Genomic DNA, 13,571 nt, shown 5'->3' on the forward strand with positions numbered 1-13,571 from the left:
AAGCAATTCTTGGAAGTGTGGCCATCAAAATGCGGTACTGCTGCAATTTGCAGGCAAGCAAAGTGGTGCTGCTGCTCGCTAGATCTGATTAGAGAATGTGGTGTCTTGGAGAGACCAGCTATTTCCCAAAGGTTGTTTAACAGTCCTGATGGAACCACAATAGGTACATAAAACTGCAGCCCTTGGAGACTGGATGGCTCAAAGGCTTGGTCATGGGGATATGGCATCTCTGGAGTGCCAGTTTTCTTCCAGTCCACCCTGACTGTGACCGAGAGTTACCGCCATCTGACCACACGTGGGTGCTGAATGGGAAATGAGTTTTACTGGTCTCGGTCTTGTTCCTACATCATAAAAAAAAATCCTAAAAATGACAACTGGCCCTAAATTGCTGCTTTATTGGCAGTCTCAGCAGATAGATGGAAGGGGAAAGTTGGTTATGACCAGTGAGCTCCTCTCAACATGCATGAGACCCAGGGGTCATGGAAATAAACAGCCCTTCAGAAGATCTTTAAATATCGGCTCAGGAAGGCTGTGCACCAAGCTCCTTCCTCTTTCACTTCACCAAAGCCCTTGGCCTTCGTACCCAGCTTCCCAACTTAGACCTGCAGTGCAGCAGGTCAAGGATTCACTCCCTACTTCCGCTCAATCTTTAAGCACCATGGACAGCAAAATGATCCTGACGAGGGCAGAGAGCCTGGAGCTGGGAAGGAACAGAACAGGGCAGAAGGGAGGAACGAGGAGGTTAAAGAAATCACCCAGGAGTCAGTAGAAGCCCCCATCCAGGTTTGGAAGGAGGCTGAGGATTTTGTCCAGGGGACAGGCAGAGACCAGGCACACTGTGGAGAGGTGTAGGAAAGGAAAGTGACAGCCACCCAGCATATGGGTACCCGTTGACCGGCATCAGTCTCATGCCCGGCTACCTCCCACCCTACACCAGTGGTGGCCAATCATACGACAGAGGAGAAATAAGGCCTGTACCACGGGGAACACATGAAGACCACCTCTGGATCAATATTCAAGTGGGGGCAATGCCATTCTCACATACCAGAGAAGAGCCAGAGCTTCTCACAGTGGGGATCAGATGGGGATAATGTCCTGGGTCAGACAATAGCAGAGAGGCCTGCTAGCAACCAAGTGGTTCAGTCCCAAACGTGAGAAAAGAATTCATACAGCTCCTACAATGCTGCCTGCCACTGGAGAGCAGAGCAGTCACGCCTCGGCCTGCTGGGAAGGGGCTCGAGCAACGGAGAACTCTCAGGACCAAGGCGTATCCCACCCTCCAGGTACGATCAGCCAATGAGAGTTCACGCCGGTGAGTGATGTTTGGAGAGCTCTGGTGGTGGCAGAGTTTTGGTGGGATGGCAACTGGGATTTCTTTTTTAAGCAAAGCTACTCCGGGTAGTCAGAACACAACATTTGCCAGTTTGGTGTCCATCATTCCCACTGTTCACCTCCCACCAGCCAGCCCCAGATTCCAGCAGCTACCGTCCAAATAGCTCATTTCTCAGCAGGCCGGCTGCCCTGCTTCTCGAGGCGCCTTTCAGGAGAAACTAGGCACCACTCTTCTATTGGAAGAAGGAAACTCCTCCGTCTGGCAGTAAGGCGGTGGGTGCGGGGCAGCAGTGAGGGTCTGGACATATTGGGCTGTTTTGTCACCCGGGATCCCATCAGCCAAAGATGCCTTTTTACAATTAAATCCAGTGACTACCTGGACCAGAACAGCAGCAGGAAACATGAAACAAGCTAGCACAGTGAGAGGCTCTTGCTTTATACACAGCCTCACAGCCTCCACCCCAGCACCAGTCGTAGCTTTTCGGACTCTGCTGGTTCAGAATATTCCAGGCCTATAAATGTGCAGTAACGACACGGTCAGGGCAGTTCTTAGTATTCTGTGAACCCCTCGGCCAACCCGGGTGCAAGGGTTAATTGGCCCACAGTAAAAACTAAATACAGATTCAAAAGAAAAAATCACTGCATTGTAGAAGGGGGATGGAGCCAGCAGGGGGAGCTGCACGCTGAGGTTTTTCTAATGTCCCTGGGAGAATGGAGACATCACGCAGTCGGCTCTTTAGGGTACCTCCACCTTCCCCACTGCAGTGACCATCAGCGTCCCTTGGGTCATGCTGAGCTTGGGCTGTGAGCCTCCCAGCCATAATGTTCCCGAAGTCACAAAAAGTTCCCCAACTTGAACAGACGCTTTAGACAAAGAAATCACTGGTTAATCACTACTGTTAATTAAAGTCTGCTTAACTGATCATTGTAGGAGCTACAGGTTAACAGCAGGCAACCACAACTCTTCAGAAGGCCTACTGGCCTGGGCTTATGGGATTGGATAGAAAAGGAGAACTTTCCTACTGAGGTCACTCGATAGCAGGGATATACATTCTCTATTCATCGCTATCTGGCTGCAATAAAATTCTATTGCATTGTTGAGCAGAAAGGAGATCGCGCCCTGCTTTTAAAAGCAATTTCTAAAGAACTCTGTTGGTTTCAATCTTATTACAGTCTACAATTTTCCCAGAAAAGACCTGTGCTAAGTAGCCTGTTCACCCCTCATCTCCCATAGCAGATGCAACCTGCTGCCCTATTAGGACTACACCAGGTGTGAAGCAGGATTTCGTCAGTGAGTGGAGGAAGAGGAAGAAGGGGGACAGAGGTAAAGGATAGGATAGGGTACAAAGGGAAGTCTCTGGCAGTCTTCTTAGCACAGGGACCTGGACCAAATATCCATTTGCCGCAGCCTCCCTTGTTGCTATGAACGGAAGGTTTCAGGGTCCCACCCAGCCCAGCCGCCTCACTGCACTGGCCATTTGGAAATGATTGTTTGTTGTTTACAAACCAGAATAACATCCAATGGTGTGAAACATCTGGGTGTGAGGCCAACTCACTTCACAGAGAATCTGACTCCCTGGGATTCAGCTGCCAGCGATTCCCAATGCTCTACAGGTAGGCACCCCTTAATTCACCACATCAGCGATGGCAGTGAGTCAGGGGTGCACAAATCTTACCTTCACGACCACCAGTTTGGGGCAGTGGGTGGGAAAGGACCAAACTACTGCCTCACAGGCCTGGTGTCGGCTGCACTGACGTTTGCAAAGTGCTTTGAGATCCTCAGATGAATTACTGCCCCACCTGTTTTTATTGCGGTCGTATCTAATGGCCACTACCAGGGTTCAGCACTCATTGTACCAGGCAGAATAGTCAGTCCCTGCCCCCAAAGAGCTTGCAATTTCAGCATGTGATGAGAGGCAACAGGTGGAGAAAACCCACGAGAGGGAATGGAGGGCAAGGTCACAGTGAAATGAATGCATTTCGTATGAGGGCCGGCTCCAGCTTTTTTGCCGCCCCAAGCGGCGAAGCAAATAAAAAGAAATTAAAAAAAAAAATAAAGCAGATCGGTGGCACTTCGGCGGCAGCTCAATGGTGCTGCTTCATTCTTCTGTGGTAATTTGGCGGCGGTTCCTTTGCTCCCCCTCTTCCTCTTCGGTGGCAGCTCAAAGAGGAAGAGAGGGACTGAGGGACCCGCCGCCGAATTGCTGCCGAAGACCCGGACGTGCTGCCCTTTCCCATTGGGCGCCCCAAGCACCTGCTTCCTTAGCTGGTGCCTGGAGCCGGCCCTGTTTGGTACTACCCAACACCGACTGCCTACCCACTGGCATTTGTGGGCATTACAGCCCAGGTGTGATGTAAGGCTATGCACACAGAGTATTATTTTCCCAAGAGGGTGAGGAGATGGAGCTCGATTATTAGAGGGCTCCAATGACCATGTGTTGGGGTCTCTTCTCAACATACTGCCCAAGGCCATTGCTCATCTCTGGACAGGGCTCATCAGGTGACAAGATAGATAACTCCCACCTGGCGAGCATCAGCAGAACACAAGTTTAGTTCCTGGGAGAACAGGTAGCTCAGGGGATTGATAGAAGGACATGGAGCCTTTCTAGATCATTGGCAGTGACTGGAATTTGTCATCATTTGACAGCTGTTTGGTGGCCCACATGCAGTGAGATTGGGGGTCTCAATCCGGTGCTGATGGACAGGCACCTGCCTCACAAAGACAGCTAAAAACTGGCACCAGCATCACCATGTCCTGCAGAGAGGCCCGAGACTGAATAAACCAATAGAGACAACCAGCATCCCTCCTCTCCAGGTCATGGCTAACGTATGTTTATGGGTTGGTATCCACTTGCCTTCTTGCTGCCCATGTGGTTGTTGTCCTGTAGCCAAATCAATCCAGCCCCCAGGCCCAGATCCTCAAAGGTATTTAGGTACCTATTTCTCATTGAAATCAATGGGAGCTAGGCACCTAAATATGTTTGAGGATCTGGGCCCAAGGTCTTTCTGACATATACAGCCATCTCTTCTTTTGGTAGCTAACCCACTGAAGGAATGGGCTGCATCTCTCTTGCCCCCGAGAACCTAATCCAGAACCCACTGAAGTCAGCAGAAAGACTCCCGTTTACTGTGATGGGAATTGGTTCAGACCCCAGTGAGGAATCCAGCCAGAAAACTGGGCAGCTTTCATAGGTGGAGCTGTAAGATTTAGAAGCAACTGCTAAAATAGCCTGTCTCCGATTAGGTGGTTTATTCCTCTCCATGCGCAAGATGAAGGATTCCTAAAGAAACAATGGCACAAACAAAGGGGTTAGACCCCTGGGATAAGTCAAGCTGTCAGCCTCCTGCCCTGACAACACCATGAAGCTATTATATTTGCTGCTGTATCTGCATCTATCTATGAATATATTCTGATTCATTTCAGCCTTGGGAATTGAGGCTCTTCGTGACACCTTGCTTGGTGCCGTCATTAAGAACGCCATTCAGTGGAACTCGGATGCCGCTGACTGAGATGAAGTGACGTGGGAGCGAATGAGCGGCTGTCGCTAATGAAGGAAGTGAATGCCTCACAAGAGGCTCAAAAGTGACCAGTTCCTTAGTTACCATAACTGCACGGAACTGCAAGGATGCACCCAGCTAAAACAAGCCACTGTGCTTTTAATGTTCTTGGTGAGAATAGCAGCCTTGATCTCCTTTCCACTTGAAGTCAGCGCTGGGGAAAGGTGCCAGACTGATGGCCCTAGAGAAGGGCCAAATTAAACCCTGGTGCAAGTCCACCGTCTTCATGGAACAGGATGAATTTGGCACATAGCCCCTCTGCTTATCCACAGAGCAGAAGCAGTGGAAGGCAAGCTTCCCCACACCACCCCATCGGCACGCCTTTACCCTGATTTGCAGAGACCACTGGGATAGTTCACCCTCCAGGCCAAACCACTTTCAGCCCCACACAGGCACAGCCAGCAAAGTCACCCATTCCTGCCAGTCGCAACACTATCCATAGAATCATAGAACTGTAGGGCTGGAAGGGTCCTCAAGAGGTCATCTAGGCCAGCGCCCTGCGTGGAGATGGGACCAAGTAAACCTAGAGCAGCCCTGGCAAGTGTTTGCTCAAAATGTCTTGAATAATTTATTGGAAAACCAAAGCAAATGCTGGAAGAGCCATGAAAGGCTGGCAGAAATGTGTTACATTTCTCCTAAGTTCTCCTTGTCACAGGCACCTGATCCTTACTTCTTAATGGGTACTTCCCCAAGAGAAACACCCTTTATGTTTCAAGGGCCACGGGGAGATGTGAAGTGTGTATCTCCAGTACTACCAGCTCATCATTGTGTAAGAGTATCATCTCCTTTTACAGACCCTGAATAAGGGCCTAATCTTGCAATATATCAAATGCCCTCCACACAGCATAGACAATAAGAGCTGAAGGTGTTCAGCATCTCAGCAGTAGTAGAGGCAATTCCCTGCTTTGTAGTCCCATAGGCTATCCACAGAGCCTCACAGAGGTACGGAAATGGCAGCGTTCCTTAAGGAGAGGGAAGAGGGGATGGTGCAGGGTGGTGACACTGTGAACATCCCAAGAAAACAGCCCAGTCAGCTGTAAATTCAAAGTGCATCTTCAACTGGTTCCTGCGTCTGGGTTAAAAAAAACAAAAAAACAAAAAAAACAAAACCCAAAGCCCGCACAACCCAGTTCTTCAGAAAACCCACCATAAATGTTCAAAGACAATGAGCGTGTCTATTTGTACTAATTAGTCATTTGCATCCATAGTTCTTGTGCACATAAAAGTGCATAATTTGCATGTGCAATCAAACATTAGCAGCTACGTGATGCCGTTATGAAACGATGAGCCCGAATAAACAAAAGAATCACACAACTTCCATTATGCCTGACATGTCACTGAGAATATTGTGAGCCTGTTAAAAGCAAACATGCTGGCCTCTGCTGCCCTGAACTCAGAACTCTACCCTTGCTAACAAGACATTACCGCAAGAGCTGGGCTGTTAGTTGTGTTAATGGCCCCTCTCATTCAGAAGCAGGAGACGAAGTGACTCGTTAGAAATGAATTGAGTTTAAAAAAGATTATCTCGGCAGCCACCTACTCTCACTTTGTAACTTCAGCCGAATCTGCGCTTAATCAGATCTTCCATCACAGCATGTGCCAAGTGATCTGACACCAAGCTGCAATCTCCATCCATCAGCCCACTCCTTTATACAAAATTAACTAGCGAAAAAGCTGCCGACTGCACCAACAAACCCTTCCAACCTTGTAATGAGCATCCCCTGCCCTGATAAACTGCCCTCCCGTTGGCAGGAGGGGTAGGCATCTGTGTCATTTGTTACAAGGCTGCACTGGCACCAACACACACAACTAGCTCTGCAAAGCCCCATCCTCGCCAACAGGCAAGTATCAAGAGATTTAAGGTAGCACGTTTCCCCTATTAACACCTCCACTTAAAAAGGAATTAAAGGTCTCTTTGTTTCACCTCCACCTTCCCATATCTGGAGACTTGAGTGAAGTGGGTTATAATGAAACACAAAAAGCTTTAAGTGTGGCCCACAGATTCTCTGCAGGCCCATCAGCTCCCCTTTGCGGTTCCTTCCCAAGCCCCTCTAGAAAAGCAATCGTAGTCCGCCAGAATGGTCACAGACACTGAACCATACTCTAGTGTCACTGCAGCATTTGGAGCCTGTCCTGGTATTTTCTGAAGGGGGAGCTGGGGAACGAGCATGCGGGCCTTCAAAACATAACATACTTTCTGCTCAGCCACACTGAGTGAGAAGCAAGATGTTTGACAGTGCAGAATTCAACCCCCAGCATCTCAGCCATGTGAGAGATACAGCAGCTCCTTGTCTGGCTGGCCGTTGGAAGGAAGGCAAGGTGACAGTGAGATTGTAACAGAGGATCTCCTAGCATGGTAAACTTCTCTAACATAGACAAGGCGTCACTGAAGCCAGCAGGAGTTTTGCAGACACAAGGATTCACCATGAGGCATGATTAAGCCCATAATATGATAATGGAATAATTTTTGCTTTTAAGGCTTCACTGCTTAGAGGTGGGATTTCTTAGTGAGTTAGGTACCAGATTCCCTGAACCCTCAGGTTCAAACCTTGGCTGGATCTAGACAAACCTTTGTCCTTCCAAGGTGTAGTAGATAAATTGAGAATGATAGTTTACGGTGTAGGTGTCTTCGGGATGACACTGTAAAAACAGAGCTGCTACCCGCTCTGTATGGACATTGCTGGCTAGATCTTATAAAGAACAAAAGAGCTTGGCATGCAAAATATGCATGGAAACGTATGCTTCATTTAAACTGACTGTGCACACAAGTGAAATAACTCTGCATGCAAATGGCTAATTAGATGCATTTGTATGAATTGTGCAGGCAAATTAAACTCGGCCCAGCAGCAAGAGGAGGACTGAAGATTCTAAGGCAGCGACTTTTCAACTTGGAGCAGCGTATGAAGATCAAATGCATCTTCCCACTTCTTCTCAAGTTCACGTCAGAAAGGCTAAGAAACAAATCTCCCATCCCGACCCCCGCCATCACCGGCCATTCCATCGGTTAACATAACACTCACAAAGGTGCCGTCTTCCAAGGGGACCTGGCTTTCCCAATGTGTTGATCACCAGTGTTGTTTTGCACCAGGCGGCGAGGGCCTCACACCATTTGTAGGGGAGCTCTCTAATGCTGCTGCAGACAGAGCAGCCTTGTCCCAGATCCTATTCAGGAGGGGATCATTTCAACACCTAAAAAAAGAGGCGTGCCAACCTAATAATAATGCTAAAACTCGCTTTTAAGGTCATCGCCTCCAGCTTTACGTGCCCATTTTTAAAGGCCTTCAGTGTCACCCAGGGGAAAAAAAAGAAAGGAATGAAAAAAGCAGGGAAAGAAGCTTTTCTCTTTCTTTATTTAATAAGAAACGTTTTTGTGGTAGGATCTGCAAACTTGCAGGAAGGAATCTAAGGGACAGTGTGCTAGCAGGCTTCCTGGAAAGCAAGGCAGGGACAGAAAATAAGAGAGGATAACGTACCAGCGATCATTATGAGCAGTTATTACCAAAGTACCCTAGGTTAAGTGGCTGACTGAGGGAGGGCTTGGCACAAAAGCACTGGCCTGCCAGTTGCACACATCAGAAAGGGAGCTCTGACAAAACGAGCACAGGAAAACGCCTCCCTTTTTGGCAATCTGCCGAGCCTATAAATGTCTATTTCTATGGTCCACGGGTGTACCTGGAGGGAGGAGGATTGTGTTCCATGCTGCCTGAATCAGCTGCATACGGAGCACGGGTATAAATCCCTCTGGGTCACCTTGGACACGCTGCTGACGTGCAAAAGGAAATCCCACTCTTCGGAGACTTCCTCCACTAGGAGTTTGGTCTGCAGCCCCTCACTTCTGCCTTTCCCCTTGCCAAACATCACTACTTCTCCTCGACCCCCAGGACTGGAACCCTCGGGCTCTGCTCCGCTTTTGTTTCTCTCTTGAAATGTGCTGCCATCTTTGCCCTTCTTTAAAGGCTAAACTGACCCCTACTGGAAGAAATGCTCCACTTGGAACGGCCCCTGCCCCAGCGCTCATCTACACTGTCCTCTTTCAGCCTCTCCCTCCCCGTCAGAGCAGTGGTGCATTTTTAGCCATCTTTACGCCAACAAATGGACATCTATAAAAGCAGCTGGAAACTAGGGGAGGCAGCACCATGGGACCCTGTAGGCCCTCCCATGCCTCCACCAACCACCTACGGCCCATAGAGCAGCTTGGGAATGAATCAAGGGTTAATTTTATTCACCCATCTGAACACAAAACCACCTCTTCCCAACAGCTGGTTGGCATGCTGGCTGCCCTGAGTGATGTGCTCTGGGTTTGGCAGGGCCGCCGGCATCCCAGAAACCGAATGGGTGGAGTGGACCTTGCACTGACTTTTGATATTAAGTGCTTTGCTTAAGAGAGGGGAGGTGTGCCATGAGCCGCAAATCTCCCACTTTCCCCAGAGGGGAATTGGCACAAGCTTTTCTGGAAGACATGGCCTGGATCTCCCAGGGAGAGGTTGCCCAGCAGGTGGCAGCTTTCAGTCAGCTAGAGATACACTTCACAGTGATCGCTACTGTGGGTGCAGGGATACTCACCATGGACTTTGGACTCTCAGAAATGGGCTTGGCCCCCTGAAGTCAATGGAAAGACACACTGACTTTGACGGATGAGCTTTGGATCAGTCCCAATCTATTTCACATTTTTTCCAGCCTCACAGTGTCGATCCAGTTTTGCAAAAGCCGTCTACGGAATATGTTCTCCCACTCAATTATGATCACTTAGGAGCTAAAAATCAGCCTAGTCGTCACTTTAAATGCTTTGAATTTGGGGGGCAAACCCCACAATTTTTAAATTAATAAATTTCAGTCCCAAAGAATCGTAAGTTATGCCAGGCTGTGTGTTTTGGTGCCAAAACTGCCCATCTTGCACATATAAAAAGTCCTGGAAAGGGTTATATTTGAGGTTATGTAATGGTCCAAAAAGAAATTGCAAATATCTGCTTGCAACACTTTATGAAAAAATAATTGTTTGATTTCCCCCCAACGACCTCGTTATACTTAGGTTGGTCTGGAGTGAGGAAGCAACAAAGAGAGCCAAGTTAGAGCCTCGTCCTGCTAACTGCCTTTCACCTCCCGCAATGGAAACAGAGGGCCCGCAGCACCTCGAATGGGCCCTGAGGGGGGCATTCTGCACACCTACAAATAAGTCTTGCCCTTCATTTTTCTAGTTACCCAAACCCTGAAGCCCTTATTCACATGAGCAGCTGTACTGACTTCAATGAGATTATTCACCGTAGGAAGTACTGTGCGAAGTGAAGTGGTTACAGGATTGGGCCCTGGATACTTACCCGCACCCCTGTGATGTAGACAAGTTGTATGGCTGCTTGTCAAGCACTCTGAGACCCTCACAAAAGAGGCATTAAGGAAATGCAGTTTATTGACTACTTCAGTCCCAGTTAAGTTCAGTCCCACTAGTAACAACGGTGCCAGGACAGATTCCAGGTTTGTCACCACCGCCCCAGGCTACAAGTGACTCGGAGGGATTGAAATTAGGGAAGTTTGCCATAATCACATGGCCAGTAACTGGGAGCAGAGGGTTAACAAGTACAGCAGACCCAACCCCTCATGCACTGAGTCCCCCTGAGAGTCTCAATTTTCTTTATATCAAGGAGAGTTTTGCAAGGCAGAATACAGACTTGGAAGTAATTACAGATGGAGACTCACAGATGTTTCTTTGACTCTTTAGTAATTATCTTTGGGTTTGTTTTTTTAATATAACCCAAATAGCTGTCAGAGCTCTTGAGCCTCCGCTGTGCCTCCAAGTGTATTAAGTACTGGATTTATTTACTGGCAAGCTATCACCCAACAGAGGTGTCAAACCAATTAACTCTTGGGTTTCACTGCTTAATCTTAATATGATGAACTCGACTGATTCAGGCAGATCGCTGACCCCATGCCACGCCCTGTGATACAAGGTGTAATAGGGATGGGTGCTGCTTTAAATCCTGTATTGCTGGCAAGGAGCAGCCATCTCAAACAGTTTATTTTGCTTTAAGAAGCCCTAGCAACGAATCTCTCTTTATCGCAAGCCTGGAAACCCAAAGCACCAGAATGAGCTGTTCCAAAGTTGAGCGAAATAACACTGGGCAGAATTAAAGATTCGGGTTCACGATCAGTGACGTTCGCAAGGAATTTTCTGTTTGAAATAAAAAAAGGTTATTAAATCCCAACAAGCTGGCCACGGGGAGCAGACATTCGTTTAACTTTGTCAGATGAAACTATGGCATTTGAACCTAGCAAATGATTGGATAAAGTTAGTTATGGGACAGACTTTACAGCAGCACACAGTCAAATGGCTGACCAGGTGTCACTAAACTACAATCAGGATTCACTGGGACAATGCAGGCCTTTGCAAACTGCATTTGTTGGGTGTTGGGAACTGCTGTAGCAATGTATCGCGTAGCAAACATATTCAGAAGTTTATCTGATGGTCCAGAAATGTTCTCTCTCAGCCTCTAGAAACAGACTACAGCATATGGTAGTAAAAATTAGTGGTTCCAATGAGTCAGTCTAGTGCTACAATATCTATGCTCCAGAATACATCTAAGAGCCAAAACTGCTGCAGATTTTAAATCCCCCATATATTTCAGTGAAGCTACAGCAGGATTTGGCCCAATGTCTGTAGGCTTTATGAAACGTTTGATAATACCAGTCTCAGAGGCTAATTCCTGGTGTGGATGAAAAACACTTGTCAAGAAACGAACCACCATGTAAACCTTAAAATCCACACATCACTCATCTGCACTGCTATCATCCTGGTCTTCCCCAGCTTCTGGGTCTGTCCTCTCCTCCTGTTCTTACCTTTAAACCACAAGCATTTCAAGGCATGGACCCAAGCTGAGATTTTCAAAGCCATCTAGGGGTTTAGACACAGTTCCCATTGGAATGAGTGCGAGTTATGCCTCCAAATCCTATGTGTCCTTAAAGAGTTCAGCCTCAGTCTTTCACTGTTTGATAAAGAACCACATGCATTTACGACATTGCATAAATACAAATAATAGAGATGGACCAAAACTGATTTTTTTCAGCCAGACTCTACCATCCTCTTTAAAAAAAACTGTGATGATTTAGATAAAATTGGACTTGATCTGAATCACCTCTGGCTTTGGGGATTACAAAATCAAAACCAAAACCAAAACGTGACCTCCACAGTTCATCATTTAACCAACAGCTTCCCCTCAGTGTAGACTGAGACGCTCTCAGTGGGATATCCCTGGAAGTGGTGTTGTGTCCACAACTATTTACTAATGGCTTTGAGAAAGCAGTAACTAGCAAGCTGTTGATGAGACAAAGCTATGTACACTAGTGCACACTAAGGAGGATTTCGAGAAGGTGCAGCTAAACAAATTCAAATATTGCATATTTTATACTATACATAATAACAATGGGACTCCCTCCCTTTCCGTACTGTTTGGTTTTTGTCATTTCACCCTAAGAAAGTCCCAGCAGAGATTAAAAGCCACAGAAAACTCCCCATGGTATCTGTAAATATGGATACGGCCTCCCAATTAATATAAATCAAGCTCTTTCCTCTCCTCTCTCAAAGAGCCTGGCGCGGTGTGTGTGTTTCTTCTTGTACCATACTGTACCGGACACATGGAGCTCTTCAACATTGAGCTATTCAGGGAAGAGAAACTATCTTTTGCTACACTTCACCTAACAACACAGAGCTTACAGCCGGGCATACAGCCCTGTCCCAACTAACCCTTCCCCCATGCTACCGTACAAAGCCCCCAAGATCCTATCCCCACACTGCTTCATCACAGCACCTGCCTACTTCAAATCCTGCAGACTGATGCACAGCCCCCACCCTCTGGTTTATTACCCCCACCATGCAGCTGCAGCATAACCACCCCCAAGACAAAACACTCCTTCCTGCTGCAGCTGTGCAGCTCCCTGCTTCCCATGCTGCCACTGCACACTCCTCCCCCATTCACTGCCCAGCCTCAATTTCCCCCTTCACATCCCCATCACACTGCTGCCCATCCCTCCCCCACTTACCACCCCCACTACCCAGCCCTCCCTTTAACACCCCACCCCTTCACCCACATCCCAACACTGCCCACCCGTACTCCACTCACACCCCCATCCCAACACAGCACACTCCTCCCCATTCACCCCATCCCTCCATTGCACACCCCTCCCACCACTACCCAGCCCTCCCCATTCACCCCGTCCCTCCCCATTCACCCCTCCCCCATTTACAGCCCCCGCTACCCAGCCCTCCCTTTAACACCCCACCCCTTCACCCACATCCCAACACTGCCCACCCGTACTCCACTCACACCCCCATCCCAACACAGCACACTCCTCCCCATTCACACCCCCATCCCGACACAGCACACTCCTCCCCATTCACACCCCCATCCCAACACTGCCCACCCGTACTCCATTCACACCCCCATTCCGACACAGCACACTCCTCCCCATTCACACCCCCATCCTGACACCGCACCCCCCACTACCCAGCCCTCCCTTTAACACCCCTCACCCCCCATCCCAGCACTGCCCACCTGTACCCCACTCACACCCCCATCCTGAACTGCACACTCCTCCCACCACGGCACACCCCTCCCCCATTTACAGCCCCCACTACCCAGCCCTCCCTTTAACACCCCTCCCCTTCACCCACATCCCAACACTGCCCACCCGTA

Source organism: Malaclemys terrapin, chromosome 12 (genome assembly GCF_027887155.1).
Source record: "Malaclemys terrapin pileata isolate rMalTer1 chromosome 12, rMalTer1.hap1, whole genome shotgun sequence".
Classification (NCBI taxonomy): domain Eukaryota; kingdom Metazoa; phylum Chordata; order Testudines; family Emydidae; genus Malaclemys; species Malaclemys terrapin.